The sequence below is a fragment of the Bubalus bubalis genome, chromosome 1 (genome assembly GCF_019923935.1).
Source record: "Bubalus bubalis isolate 160015118507 breed Murrah chromosome 1, NDDB_SH_1, whole genome shotgun sequence".
Classification (NCBI taxonomy): Eukaryota; Metazoa; Chordata; class Mammalia; order Artiodactyla; family Bovidae; genus Bubalus; species Bubalus bubalis.
In genome coordinates, this window is record NC_059157.1 from 46241178 (window position 1) to 46255492 (window position 14315).

The following is a 14315-nucleotide window of genomic DNA, read 5'->3' on the forward strand; positions in this document are numbered from 1 at the left end:
TATCTCTCACTGAGTCTAGTGTCATAACCTATTGAGAAGTTATCCTTTGCATGGATGTTTTTTCCTTGTTTTTTTAAACCCCTGTAGGCTTATTAGGAAAACTATGGGAAGAATTTCCCCTTCCAAAGTGTTGAACCAGGATAATGTGCTCCTAACCCTGGGCTCCATGAGCCCCTAAATGATGTCAACAGGATCTCCTGGGGTCCTGGGGTCTGGAGATCCCGTCTCTGAAAGATCAAGGGCTTCCTGGTGGTCAAGCTTCCAATGTCTGAGAAAAGAGCCGGAGTGAAGAGTCTGTGCTCAGAGCTGGGAGGGGGCACGACTGGTTGGAGTTGGGGTGGGAGAAACAGAAGGGGCTACAAAAGGAGAGAGCTGACCTCGGAAGAGCTTGGCTCATCCTGGTGAGGGTTTTAGCTCCAAGTGTGAAGCTAAACTTGGCGAGACCGGGAGTCAATGACGGCTCCCCCTTTAGGAGCCTCTTCTTTGCCTGGGCTGTGCACGCCCAGGAGCAAGGGCAGGGGTAACCCCTGCAGAGAAAGGACTAGACCCTCCCATGGCACAGAGGGCAGGGGTAGGGATGGGGTAGGTGTAGGCAGAGCCCCAGGTTTCCTGCGTTCACCCAAAGAGCCCCCAGCACTGACCTTCACTGATGTGCCAGCCAACCTCTGAAGGCAACGTCCTGAGTGAGTTTCCTTTTACCCTGTTCTTGGGTGTCTGGGTTTTTTTCCATTCATTTCAGTCGTTAAGTCGTGTCCGACTCTTTGCAACCCCATGGACTGCAGCACGCCAGTTTTCCCTGTCCATCACCAACTCCCGGAATTTACTCAAACTCATGTCCATTGAGTTGGTGATGCCATCCAAAAATGTGCCCCAATCCAAAGTTTCACTTTTTTTTTTCTCTTAATTTCCACACAGAACCCTTAGACCTGTCCCTCCTCCCGTGTTCCTTATCTCCCCGGCCCAGAGCACAACCCGCCTCTCTGCGCAGAGAGCCGGGAGGTGGCACTCAGTGAGATGCGGTGGGCTTGGGAGGCTGACACCCCCGACTTCTGGAGCTGCCCTCCAGCCAAGGCCAGCAGCGCCCCCTGCTGCCCGTGTTGAGCTGTACACACTCCGGGAGTAGGGAGCAGAGAGACCACAGCCAGTGCGGACAGGAAATGATGAGGTCTGACGGGGAGAGGAGCGGAGGCAGAGAAGGAACCCAGGCAGGCAGGGTGCCCAGCGAGAGGCCACCCCTGCTCTGATGAGACATCTGCATTGTCCCCAGTCGTGAAGAGAGTTCCCAGAGCTTAGCAGAAGTTGGCTTAAAACGCAGCATTCAGAAAACTAAGATCAGAAAACTAAAATCATGGCATCCGGTCCCATCACTTCATGGCAAATAGATAAACAGTGGAAACAGCGAGAGACTTTATTTTGAGGGGCTCCAAAATCACTGCAGATGGTGACTGCAGCCATGAAGTTAAAAGACACTTGCTCCTTGGAAGAAAAGTTATGACCAACCTAGACAACATATTAAAAAGCAGAGACATTACTTTGCCAACAAAGGTCCGTCTAGGACCTTCAAGGCTGTGGCTTTTCCAGTGGTCATGTATGGATATGAGAGTTGGACTATAAGGAAAGCTGAGCGCCGAAGAATTGATGCTTTTGAACTGTGGTGTTGGCGAAGACTCTTGAGAGTCCCTTGGACTGCAAGGAGATCCAACCAGTCCGTCCTAAAGGAAATAAGTCCTGAATATTCATTGGAAGGACTGATGCTCAAGCTGAAACTCCAATACTTTGGCCACATGATGCAAAGAACCTACTCATATGAAAAGACCCTGATGCTGGGAAAGACTGAAGGTGGGAGGAGAAGGGAACGACAGAAGATGAGATGGTTGGATGGCATCATTGACTCAATGGACATGGGTTTGGGTGGACTCTGGGAGTTGGTGATGGACAGGGAGGCCTGGCGTGCTGCAGTCCATGGAGTCGCAAAGAGTCGGACACAAATGAGCGACTGAACTGAACTGACAAGGAGGAGAGGAGGGGAGGAAAGAAGGAACCCGGGCAGGCAGGGGGCCCAGCGAGAGGCCACCCCTGCTCTGATGAGACATTGCATTGTCCCAGTCGTGAAGAGAGTTCCCGGAGCTTAGCAGAAGTCCGGCAGAGACTGCGCCTCCTGGGTTTAGAAAGAATGGAATCGGTGAGAATGCAGCTATGAATTTTGGTGGAGGGGTTGTGGTTGGCAGACTGGCCAAACCGGCCCGCAAGATCCCAAGCCCATCCCCCACCCCCACCCCAGGGGAACAACCCCCTCCCCATGAGTCTGAACAAGACCTGTGACATTATAAATGTCTTCCAATTGGTGAATATCCACAATTAAAACTATGTGCCCATGAATTAGTATCAGTACTTGACAATATCTATCCATTTTTAAAGATGAAATTGGCAAAATCTCAGTACAAATCAGCACTAACAGATGAACATTTGCAACTGATTTTTATTGTAGGGTATACTAACTTTGAACTCCACTTAAGTGAAATGTTATCCCTCCTTCAAAAAGAGAGAATTCCATTGGCAGACCTCTATTACAAAAAATATACTCAGTAGTTTCTGAATTTTGTAAAAAGTGTGTAAATTTGTTTTTTTCTTTTGTTATATTACTGCCTCCACAACGTTCTTATTTTTGCCTGTTCATTTACAGGGCCCAAAATATTTACTATGATGGCCATCACCCCCATAATGATAATCACTTGTTATGGCAAAAGGGATTTCACAGCTAGAACTCAGTACCCAACTCAGTTGACTTTGAGTTAATCCAAAGGAAGATTCTCCTCCCAGGTGGGCCTGGCCTAATCGGGTGAGTCCTGAAAGGCATCAAGAGCCTCAGCTGGGCTCTTCTACTGGCCAGGAAGATGCAAGGTGTGAGAGGAGGGCCATGTGCCAGGCACCCGGGGACAGCTTCTAGAAGCTGAGAGCAGTCCCTGACCAACAACAGCCAGCTGGAAAGGGGATGTCAGTTCTACAGCTGCGAGGAGATGACTTCTGCCAACAACTGCATGAGTTTGGAAGAGGACTCTTGAGCCTCGGGTGAGATGGCAGGCCTGGCTAACACCTTCACGCCAAGGGGGTCTCACCGTGGCACCCCTGGGACAGCAGAGGTCCCAGCTGTCACAGGCCTGGATCCTGATCCACTGAAACCGTAAGGTGATGAATGTGTTGTCTAAAACGTCCACGCTGGTAGCAATGCATTGTGCAGTGATAGAAGGCTAATACAGAGGTGTAGGATGTAACCTCAGAGATGAGGTGTGATGTCTCCATTTGGCTAGATGCACAGTGCCACACGGCATGTTCAAGGCCAGCATCTCTGGGAGAGACCTGTGAGCTGGCAGCCTCTATAGACCTGAACTCTCCCCAGACCATCCCCTCACTGAATGCAGCAGCCCATGATGACTTCAGCACTGACTTCTTGTCTCCTTTATAATGATGCATTTGTAAATATATTGTAATAGTTACATTAAGCACTTTTCTAAGCAATTTTGCAAAAAAGATTTTTTCCCCAAGAATACAATATTCTCAGTACAAAGCATTGTTATAAACTGTGCCAAATAATGCAACTATGATCTTAAGAATCAAGCTTCCCATGATTATCAGAACCAGTGGAAGGGTAAAAGCCCAGAGAAGGCCACACACAGGCCATTGCACTATTATCATGTTTCACTCAAGGCTCATTCAGCAGGGATTTATCCAGCACCCAGATATTCCAGGCACTGGAGATGAGGTGATAGAGACCAAACACACAGCCCACTCTCACAGAACTTGGTAAGAGGAACTAGACAATAAATGTATAAATAAATTAATTAAATAACTTCAGATAGGAGAGATGCCTGGAAGATAAACATGATATTTTTGTTCTCTATGGCTGCTGGTAACAAATTACCACGAATGCAGTCTGGTGGCTCATTGGTAAAGAATCCACCTGCAATGCAGGAGATGCAGGCTTGATCCCTGGTTTGGGAATATCTCCTGGAGAAGGAAATGACAACCCACTCCAGTATTCTTGCCTGAAAAATCCCGTGGATAGAGGAGCTTGGAGGTGTTCAGTCCAAAGGATTGCAAAGAGTAGGACACGACTGAGTAACTGAGCATGTAGTCCCTTGACACCACACCAACTTATTATCTTACAGCTCTAGAGATCAGATTTCTAAAATCAAGGTGTCCCAGGACTACATTGTTTCTGGAAGTTCAACAGGCTAATCCTCGCCTTCTTCAGCTTCCAGAGGCCACCAGCATTCATTGGCTCATGACCCCTTCTTTGTGTCACTCTCAGTTCAGTTCAGGCACTCAGTCGTGTCCGACTCCTTGCAACCCCAAGGACTGCAGCACGCTAGGCTTCCCTGTCCATCACCAACTCCCGGAGCTTACTCAAACTCATGTCCATAGAGTTGGTGGTGCCATCCAACCATCTCACCCTCTGTCATCCCCTTCTCCTCCCGCCTTCAATCTTTTCCAGCATCAGGGTCTTTTCAAATGAGTCAGTTCTTCGCATCAGGTGGCCAAAGGATTGGCCAAAGGCTTTAGTATCAGCTTTAGCATCAGCCCTTCCAAAGAATATAAAGGACTGATTTCCTTTAGGATAGACTGGTTGGATCTCCTTGAAGTCCAAGGGACTCTCAAGAGTCTTTGCCAACACCACAGTTCAAAAGCATCATTTCTTCAGCACTCAGCTTTCTTTATTGTCCAACTCTCACATCCGTACATGACTCCTGGAAAAACCATAGCTTTAACTAGACAGACCTTTGTCGGCAAAGTAATGTCTCTGCTTTTTAATATGCTATCTAGGTTGGTCATAACTTTTCTTCCAAGGAGCAAGCATCTCTTAATTTCATGGCTGTAGTCACTATCTGTAGTGATTTTGGAGCCCAAGAAAATAAATCTGTCACTGTTTCTGTTGTTTCCTTTTCTATTTGCCATGAAGTGATGGGACCGGATGCCATGATCTTCGTTTTCTGAATGTTGAGTTTTAAGCCAACTTTTTCACTCTCCTCTTTCACTTTCATCAAGAGGCTCTTTAGTTCTTTGCTTTCTGCCATAAGGTTGGTGTCATCTACGTATCTGAGGTTATCGATATTTCTCCCGGCAATCTTGATTCCAGCTTGTGCTCATTCAGCGCTGCATTTCCCATGATGTACTCTGCATATAAGTTAAATAAGCAGTGTGACAATATATAGTGACAATAATATGTGTTACTCTAGCCCTTTGCTTTTATCATCTGTTTTAACCACCTCCCCGTCACACCATTCACGAATGAGAGATTCCTGCCCCAGGGTTATGGGGATTGATAAACACACCACACCCAACATAGGACAGATGAGATGAAAAGAGGTTTATCGATCACAAAAATTCACAGCCCAGGCTTCCCTGGTGGCTCAGATGGTCAAGAATCTGCCTGCAATGCAGGAGACCCAGGTTCAGTCCCTGGGTTGGGAAGATCTCCAGGCGGAGGGCATGGCAACCCACTCCAGTATTCTTGCCTGGAGAATCCCTAGGACAGAAGAGCCGGGAGGCTATAGTCCATAGGGTCGAAAAGAGTTGGACATGACTGAGTGACTGACACACACTACACTCACGGCCCAGGAGAGGGGATCACTGCATACTAGGCAAGAGCACGTGGGGATCACACAGAACAGGGTGAAAAAGCTGGGCTGTGGGATGCAGGCTGTGTAGTAACATGAGAGTGCAGTGGCCCCTGGTTCCCATGGGAAGATGTAATGGCCTTGTTTGGTAATTCTACCAGCCAGGAGGGCAATGAAGCCCACTGCTCAGGGGGTAAGCAGAAACCGAGCCCTGTCTGTTTGATGAGGGAGTGGTGTTTAGTTGGGGGACTTTAGCCACAGGAGCAGACTGGGGAGGGGAACTTGCACTTAGGTCATAAGAGGGCTTCTAGTTTCATCAGATGTCAAGATCACATAATCGTGAGTCTCATTTTATGTCTTACACCACATGGTCACATCTGGTACTCTCGCAAGAAGTGGTCAAGTCAAGATTTCAACCCATATCAATCTGCCTCCAGAGCTGCAGCTCTAACCATCTCACTGCACTTCCCTCCTCCGCAGTGAGCCACGGCAGCGGGTGCGCAAAGCCGGCCCCCAAGGAGCCACGGCTGCCAGCATCCGTGTCCCGGCAACGTCCGCTCCCGCACTGAGTCTGCACTGGCCCCCAAGACTTGGTTTAACCAACAGAACATGGGGGGAGTGGCCCTCTGCCCATTCTGACCCTCAGAGGGCCTGGCAGCCTCTGCTTCTGCCCTCTTGGCAGCCAGCTGTTGGGTAAGAGACAGCAAGTACCAAGAGAGGAGCTGGCAGGCACAGAGCCTCAGGCCAGGGGGGACCCCTAGGACAAATGCGAGCCACCTGGCTACACTCTGGCACAACGGGGCTCCACTCAGTGGAACGCTGCATGCGATGCAGGCTGAAGGTGGTACAGAGGCAAGAGTGCCAGCTGTGGGCAGGGAGAGAGGTGAGGATGGCCATGTTATGTACTGTGCTCTAAGATTCTTTGGAAGTCTTTGAAAGATCACTGCAGCTCCTTTTGAAAACAAGTCTCTTATTCCATCATTCTTTTTTTTTCTTTTTAATTTTTACCCTTTTAAAACAATTATTTATTTATTTGGCCATGCTGGGTCTTAGTTGCAGCATGCGAGATCTCCAGTCTTCATTGCGGCATGTGGGATCTAGTTTCCTGATGAGGGATTGAACCTGGGCCCCCTGCACTGGGAGTGCAGAGTCTTAGCCACTGGACCACCAGGGAAATCCCTTATTCCATCAGTCTTGAAAGACTCCTTACACCGTTTTTCATACCGGTTGGCCATGATGAACCAGAACAGACAGCAGGCCAGCAGCATGCCAATCTGCTGAAGGAATGTGATTCCAAAAGTCACTTCAGCAATGATTCCCATGTTGGTCTACAGGAAACTGGTCACCCAATCATAACAACCGTCTGGTTCACATTAGTGGAAGCCATGGTAAGGTTGTGTGGTTGCTGGAGATTATAATCAATTGTGTTCATACAGCAGTTCATAGGGCTCCCCTGGTGGCTCAGTCAGTAAAGAATCTGCCTGCAATGTAGAAGAACCGGGTTCGAGCTCTGGGTCAGGAAGATCCCCTGGAGAAGGAAATGGAAACCCACTCCAGTGTTCTTGCCTGGAGAATCTCATGGATAGAGGAGCCTGGCAGGCTACAGTCCTTGGGTTCACAAAGAGTCAGACACGACTGAGCAACTAACAGTTACTTTTTACTTGTTCATGCAGCAACTCAAGGCGATGCCATGGTCCAGGAAGTGGAGGCTGGAGCTTCGGTTGGTGTAGTTCTGCACGGCCACAGCATCTCAGCTGTTAACAGGGAAAGGAAAAGAATTAAGTGCAGCAGATCAAAGGCTTTGTGGTCCTGCATTCCTTTTTCTTTGACTCTAAATGGAGGCAGGTCCCGCAAACACAATTGAGAAAGCCATGTTGGGGGGTAGAACCTAATAAATATGAACATTTCACACAGGTGTTTTCTCAACGCAGCCTGTGTGCCAACATGGAAACACAGGCCTGGCTTTCCCCAGCTGTATCCAAGAGAGGCCAGTTCCCATCTCCTCACCCCGTGGCTGTGTTCATATTATTATCTGCCTGATCGATCCAACCAGCAGAGTTAAGCTAAAGCAAGAAATCACTGAGTGATGAGAAAACATGATTAGTCTAGATGCTCAGCAGTTTTCTGAAAGGTTTTCCCCTTGGGATCTATAGAGCCTACCATGAAGAGTTGGGACGGAAGGGATGTCCCTGCATCTTTGATCCTGACCTGCAATATGGAACCACTGTTCAGTTGATTGGTCATGTCCAACTCTGTGACCCTATAGACTGCAGCATGCCAGGCTCTCCTGTCCTTCACCGTCTCCCAGAGTTTGCCCAAATTCATGTTCATTGAGTTGGTGAACCATTGCAACCATATAATTCTGAACCTAAAATAGTGATTCATTCCTGAGGAATTCTCTGTAGCACCTGAAAACAAAATAATCTCCAAACATAAGGCATCTTACATACAATCATTCTACAACTCAACTGACAAAGAGTGTATGTTGAAATGACTTCTAAACAATGTTCCATTAAAAAATTACTCCCATTAAAAACTGTTTTTCTTTCCCCTAGAAACTTCTGTCTTGTCTCATGAAGCTCAAGAAACTTGGGAATTTCTACCAACTTGGAGGTGGAAACCGGGTGTGGAAATGACTAGGAGACACACCAAGCCAGGGCCTTTGCAGGGGTGTAGTCTGGCCTCTTTTAAGCTGGAGTAACCAGTGCGAGTGTTTGCATGCACTGGACTTTTTATCAGACAGAGGGGAGATGGACAATCTATATGGTGATGCTGAGTAGTACTCAGGACACATCAGCAAAATGAGTACAAGGAAACCAGTCCATTCCCAGCTCCTAGGAGTTGCGGTATAGATTAAAGGACAGGTTTGCGTCCTCACATGTCGACTGGTCCTGCTTGAGTCTCTAAGACCCCGGAGAGGTCAACCCCCAGCTCCATAACTTAGGAAACCCTGAGCCTTACATGATGCCTGCGGCTTCCAGTCTTACTCTCTCCCCATCCACCTCGGCCTCTCTTTGGATCCACACCTCCTAGGTCACAAAGTGTGCCTCAGTCATCAGCTGCCCAAAGAAACCAAAAGGGCTGAAAGAAGGTCTTTGATTTTGTTTTGCTTGTTTGTTTTAAATGTGTTTGCTATCAGTCACTCAGTCGCGTCTGACTTTTGTGACTCCATGGACGGTCGCCCGCCAAGCTCCTCTGTCCATGGGATTTCCCAGGCAAGAATCCTGGAGTGGGTTGCCATTTCCTCCTCCAGGTCTTCGTGGCTCAGGAATCGAACCCACATCTCCTGCATTGGCAGGTGGATTCTTTACCACCTGAGACATTTTTCTACCACCTGAGACACAGGGAAGCCCTTTTATGAGAGATACAGATGTACAATTCACCCATTTAATGGGTACAGTTCGGTGGTTCTTGGCATATCACCACAGTCAATTTTAGAGCGTTTTCATCACTTCAAAAAGAAATCCCAAACCCTTTAATATCACCTCCCTTATCTCATCCTTCCCCTGCCCTGCCCCTTGCCCAGCCCAAGCAAGCAGGAATCTACTTTCTGTTTGTACAGATTTCCCTATGCAGGAGCTTCACAGGGACAGAATCATATATGTGGTCCTTTCTCACCAGCTTCTTTCACACAGTGTAATATTTATGAGTCTCCCACGTTGTAACACGTATCAGCACTCTGTTCCTTTTTATGGCCAATGACTATTTCATTGTGTGCATATATAGCATTCTGTGCATCCGTTCATTGGCTAATGGACATATGGGCTATTTTCCTGCTCTTATGAATAGTGTTGCTGCTACTGAAAGAGTCTGTGTGTGGGGTCTGGCTGCTCACTACTCAAAAGCCCATAAACAGGCCAGGTTGGTGGAAAGAAAAGTTTGCTTTATTTCCAAAGCCAGCAAGTAGGGTCAGGAGACAGTGGCGGACATCTGTTCAAAGGCCCACTGCCCCATCCTGACAAGCAGGAAGCGAGAGCTCTTATAGACAGAGGGGGCAGGGGGGTATGTGCAGAAACACACAGTCGTCTCTAGCAGTCATCTTTAAATTGGTCACCAGTGGTCTCACCAGCATCAGCTCGTTTCAGGTGCAGCTAATCTTCAGTTCCAGGGTGCACTTGTCCCCATTTCTTTACGATGCGATCAGTTCTTGGAATTGCGGCAGCTCGTCTCCTGGGTACCGTCTGGTCGTCATGTAGTTAGCTTCTCCCCCTGGTGTTTTGGTGTCTCTAAGACAGCTCCCAGGATGTGGCGCAGAATATTATCTACAGCCCTTGAGAGGGAACTAAAGGTCCTTGACTGGGCTTAATGACTACATTGTTATCATTTAGTTTCCTTTGACTGCTTCCATTGTTTCCGTGTTTCTCACATCTCTGATTAAACTTATTCCTTGACTAAGGTTTTCCACAGGCAAAAGGCAGGCAAAGGAGAGGGGGAGTTGGGGGAGAGGGGCAAGGACCATATGGTCCTGCTCTGTTTCATTGCTGTGAACATCGTAGCAGTTTTACACGGACAAAGTGAAAACGTGCAGTAAAACGTTCAGTTTTACGTGGACAAAGTTTTTATTTTTCTTGGAAAGATACCAAGCGTAGAATGGCCAGGTCATATGGTCACTCCACGTTTAATCATTGAAGAGCTGCCTTTCTGTGTTCCAGAGCAGCTGAACCATTCTACACACCCACCAGGAGCGTGTGAACGTTCCAGAGTCTGCAAGTCCTTGCCAAAACGCATTGTTTATTGTTACCTAACTCTTTCCTTCTGGTCATCCTGGCAGGTACGAAGTGGCATCTCATTGTGGCGTGTTTGCATGTCCCTGATGGCCAGTGGTGCTGAGCATCTTCTCCTGTACTTAATTGGCCATACATTTTGACTCGAGAGGAGGTGGGAGGGTCTCATCTTCCACCTCACGCTCCCTGCCCCCTTCCTCACCCTGTATCCTCCTGAATCCCACTCACCCTAAATGCTCACCTAGGTCCAGACTACATGGAGTGACATCCTCTTCCTCTGAAAGCCCCTTGCCAGTCAACACGAGGGCCAGGACTCAGAGCCTGCCACAGTGGGCTCTCCTGACAAAGGGAGGACTCCTGACATCCGTGGCTTAGATGAACATACCTCCATCTTCTTGTATCTGTGTAACTGGACTATGGGAGGGAGGAATAATGAAATGAAATGATATTTCACCCTGAAATGAAAAAGTCAATCTGAGTTTTGGTGTTTATTCCTGGTTGGTGCAAAGAGATGAGAAACTAACAAGCTGGGTGACTTGGTCAAATGGGCAAACCACCCTTAGGCCAGTTTCTTCACCTGTTGAATTCATTCAGTCATTCATCTCTGAAGCTATTGACACCTGCTTGGTGCCTGATACAGGGCAAAATGATGGAGCTAGAGCGATGGAGCTAGAGCGATGAATCTAAATCCTTACTATCTAGCCAGGAGGAAACCAACCAGGACCCTGTGGGGCTCTTCTGAGTGCAAAAGCTTTTCTGTGTCCTCCATTTCTTCTCTGTAGGAAAATGGTTTCAGCCTCCTAGACCTTCCCTGAGTCCCAAAGGCCAGACTGAAACAGTTACTGGTTAGAGGAATGAGGTAAGGCAGAAACAAAAGAAAGGCAATCAAGAAACAACAGGGCAGGGTCCTGATGCTGAGCAGGGCTCCTAGACACAAGCCTTTCTATGGCCCCCATTTCTTTGATCATAGGAAATAACCTTCACTGAGCCTCCGTGACCTGCCCTGAGTTCCAGTGGGCAGACTCAAGCAGATGTTAATTAGGGAAGGGAGGGGATGAGAGACCAGGAAGAAACAGCTAAAAGCAGCCTTGGGGCAAGGTTCTGTTTCCATCAGTGGATACGCACAGCAGTGTCTTTGAGCTGTTTTGTGGTATGCTGCCCAGGAGGATGTAGACCGTAGACCAGTTGGACCTGAAGGTTGCCTACTTACCTCACTGCCAACTCCCAGAAGAACATCCACGAGCTGATCACACCCTCTTTGAACAATTACTATAAAACTTCTCACTCTCTTCCCCAAGTTGAGACACATGGTTTTCAGGTCAATAGCTCACTGTGACCCCCTTTGCCTAGCAAAGTAACAAGGTTGTCCTTTTCCACTTCACCCAAAATCTGTCTTTGAGATTCACTTTGGCACCGGTGTACAGAGAAGCTGAGTTTTCAGCATCAGCCCTAGTTCCTCCTGAAAGATATACTTAATGATATATCTCTGAGTCCTTCTGCAGGAACCAAGGCCCCCACATAGGAAGAGGACTCCAAACTGGTTGGGATCAGAAGGCTGAACATCACCCTATTACTTCACCACCCACCAATCAGAGGAAGGTCAAATACCCTGCAGCTCACCACCCCCACCCAAATTTTGCCTATTAAAACTCTTCCCCCAGGACTTCCCCAGCAGTCCAGTGGTCAAGACTCCATGCTTCCAATGTAGGGGGCATGGATTCCATTCCTGATCAGAGGACAAGGATCCACATGCTGCGTGGCATGGCCAAGAAAAAGGAAAAAAAAAAGTCTTTTCCTCCAAAATTGTTGGGGACTTTGGGCTTTTCAAGCATGATCTGTCTGTTCTCCCTGCTCGACCTAGCAATAAGCCTTTCTGTGCCTCAAACTCCTACATTTTGGCTTGTTTGGCCTCCCTGTCCATCAAACTTGGGTTCATCAGCAAGGACCAAATGCAAGAGGAAGGGTTGGGCCATTCGACCTGAGAGGACCCAGGAAAGATTCCTGCAGCGGCTTGATGCTAATGGTGACACTTGGCACACAGGAAGGACTCTGCCATGTGGATCAAAAAAAGGAAAGGTGTTTTAGATGGTTGGCACAACAGCAAACTCATAGCAGTGGAGTGTTCAATCCTGTCTGTTCCCAGTTCCCAGGACATCAACATTCACACCCTTACTGAGGTATGCGACTTCCAGGTCTACACCCATGATTGGTGATAACCCCAAGTCAAAGCCCACCTTGGGATCCAGTGCACCCCAAGGCTTACAGAGGTTGTAGGTTACTGTTGAGCTCACTGTCTCTGGAGTTCAGAGTGCAGCTGAAATGTACCTTGACCAGAGAGTAACGGGTGCTGGCCGTCATTAGCTTGTACAAATCACGAACACTCCAAGTGCCGGGAATGAGCACATCATTCAGGGGTGGGTCCTCCTATCTGGGCTTGTTCCTGGGGCACAGACATGGGGCCTATAAACCCATAGCTTTCTTCTGTGTACCTACCTTTACACTCCAGGCTCTAATGACTCTTTAATTCTCCCATGTTCTCACCGACCACACCTCTTGAACCCAAAGACTGTAACCCTTCTCATTCACCTCCACCCAGCCCTCTGGGTCCTGAAACCTATTTTGTAGGGCCTGAAACCTGCAAGGTCTCATGACCTCATCTTCTCTCTCAGACGGTTGAGTATCTACCTCCAGGACAATAACAAGAGTGGAGTCCTGGGCACGTCCTTCCAGACCAACGAATGCCTGTTCCCACTTCTGTCCTAGGAACCCTATCTCCATTCCCAGGAGAGCGATGAGCAGCAGTCATCAAGGTCTACCTTGATGGTAGTCACTCATATCTTCCATTTGGAGCAGGCAACTTCTGTGTTTCAGGATGTGGGGACCCTTTTTTGATCATTTTTTCTTTGGGCAGCAACTTACTATATCAGATAACTTTGACGTGCCTAGTCCCACTCTCTGCTGTGATATGTATATGAGTTCCTGATCCCGCTTCCGTATTTGGGGTGGCCCCCGTCGGTCAGCTCCTGTGTGCTTCCTGGGCCATCCACTTTCCATGGTGGTGCAGCTCCTTACCTGGCATTCACACATGCGTATTCCTCCTTGTCTACACTCCGTGTCGCCAAAACTCAGCAGTGACCAACCAAGGTGAGTCCTGTAGCTTTAGGCCGTGGTCGGCTGACCCTGGAGCCATGTCCCATAGCGTCTCACCTTCCTCATCTGCTCCAAAGGGCAATTTGGCAGGCGACACCTCATTTTAAGGAAACTTACAATTCTCATATCTTAGAGAAAGCAGGAAGTTACAACTTGGGAGTCAGGCACCCAGGCTCACTTCCAAAAGAGACTCAGAGTCAGGGTACCATCTACTTCACTGTTCACATTTCCAGGTCCCCAAGAAAGACGCTTGCAGGATGCAAATCGGTAAAGAACTTGTTTAGTTTTTTTGAAAAGATTACATACATCTTAAAGAGACAGATAAAAGATTATTATTTTTTAAAATCTATGTATTTTATTTTATTTTTAAATTTTATTTTATATCTATGTATTTTATTTGTCTGCACTGGGTCTTAGCTGTGGCATGCACAATCTTGTTCCCTGACCAGGGATCAAACCTGGGCCTCCTGCATTGGGAGCCCAGAGTCTTAGCCACTGGACCACTTGGGAAGTCCCCAGAGAAAGGATTCTAAAGGAAATACCCTAAGAAAGGGAGGGAGGGAGAGAGTTCTCTTTCCCTTCTGGCATCAGGGAAAATCTTTTCCTTTCATTTGTAGTCACGATTACGCTGCCCAGGGATGTCAGGAGCAGAAAGGATCCACTGAGGGGGCACAACTGCCTGGGAGGATGGTCCCCCAGCTGGAAGTGCCCCTTAGACCATGGGAGCACCAGTGGGCTGGTCCTCCTTTTCCTGTTGGCTGGCTGCCTTCAGTCTCAGGCCACTGGCCAGTCCTGGGACCTCTTGTCTCACAAGCCACCTCACCAA